General features: G+C 37.3%; 1 long non-coding RNA gene across 1 annotated transcript in view; it reads right to left on the minus strand.

Moving 5' to 3' along the window:
- The window catches only part of LOC106472391, a 32,094-nt gene that overhangs the window by 534 nt on the left and 30,277 nt on the right, over window positions 1-1,283 (minus strand). The window lies entirely within an intron of this gene.

A 1,283-nucleotide genomic window follows, 5' to 3' on the forward strand; every position in this document is an offset into this window, starting at 1 on the left:
GTACTCGGACCCACTTTATTGACGTTCCACAATGTGGAGTAAAATTAAAAGCTTTACCTGTACTTGTTCTTTTTAGTCTGTTTCAGTTTCTAAACCATAAACGTGTTGACAAAGTGCCAGCTATTGAACTGATTGAACAATAGTGTGGCAACTTATTATTTTTGTGGATAAAAGTGGGACAGTACCTGTGGAGTAAAATTAAAAGCTTTACCTGTACTTGTTCTTTTTAGTCTGTTTCAGTTTCAAAACCATAAACGTTTTGACAAAATGCCAGCTATTGAACTGTTTGAACAATAATGTGGCAACTTATTATTTTTGTGGATAAAATCGGGACACATGATAATCGACTCGCTTGTTTTTCACTTTAGCCCTGTTTAGTTTTTGCATCTTGAACGGCATCTTCCGGGTCAAAGGCTAAGATATAGCCATCTATAATTTATAATACACGCTGACAAGAAGGTAGGCCACGAGTCAGCTGCACCCCCCCCCCCCCGTGGCTCAGCAATAAATCTGCAGGCATATATAACGCTAACAACCGGGTTTCGATACCTGTGATGGGCACAACATAGATAGCCCGTTTTGTAGCTTTGTGCTTAACAACAAACAAACAAATCGAGGAAAAGTGTAGCTGTTTGTTTACTTTTATAACGCGCCTACAGTTCAGATGTGCGAAGTCATCTCGGCACGGATCACAATTTTTCGAAATTCCCAGCCAGGCTCCAGAATTATATAATCGAATATTTTATTAACTCACAACACTAAAATTGGACACAGCAGATAGCAGGTAGTTTCTGTAGACGTTTTGTCGTCCTTTGACCAACCCGAAACTGACTATTGAAGGACGAAAATGGAGTTTCCGATAAATTAATTTTCTTCAAGCATTAATAAAGTGATAGGTTTTAATTTATATAAGAATAAGATTAACTGGATCAAATGGAGAAATAATTTACTAACTAAATCTGTTAGGTTTCATCGTTGTAATCATAGTGGCTCCAATAATAACATGGGAAAAATCCAAACGCATGTAACCAAATCAAAGACATTCTAACATGTATCAAAAGGTAACTCCAGACATGCGGTGCTCGTTTGAAGTTTTTCTTTAATAGATCAACTACATTAGAGGTCGGAACCGGGGGGTCCTAATAATTAAAAGAACGTTATTGCCCCCCTCGAATACTTTGTTGACAACAATACAATCTTATATTTAGTCTCTTTCTGTACAGTCGACTGACTTTACAGAATCTTATATTTAGTCTCTTTCTGTGCAGTCGACTGACTTTACA

The sequence above is a fragment of the Limulus polyphemus genome, unplaced genomic scaffold (genome assembly GCF_000517525.1).
Source record: "Limulus polyphemus unplaced genomic scaffold, Limulus_polyphemus-2.1.2 Scaffold5293, whole genome shotgun sequence".
NCBI lineage: Eukaryota > Metazoa > Arthropoda > Merostomata > Xiphosura > Limulidae > Limulus > Limulus polyphemus.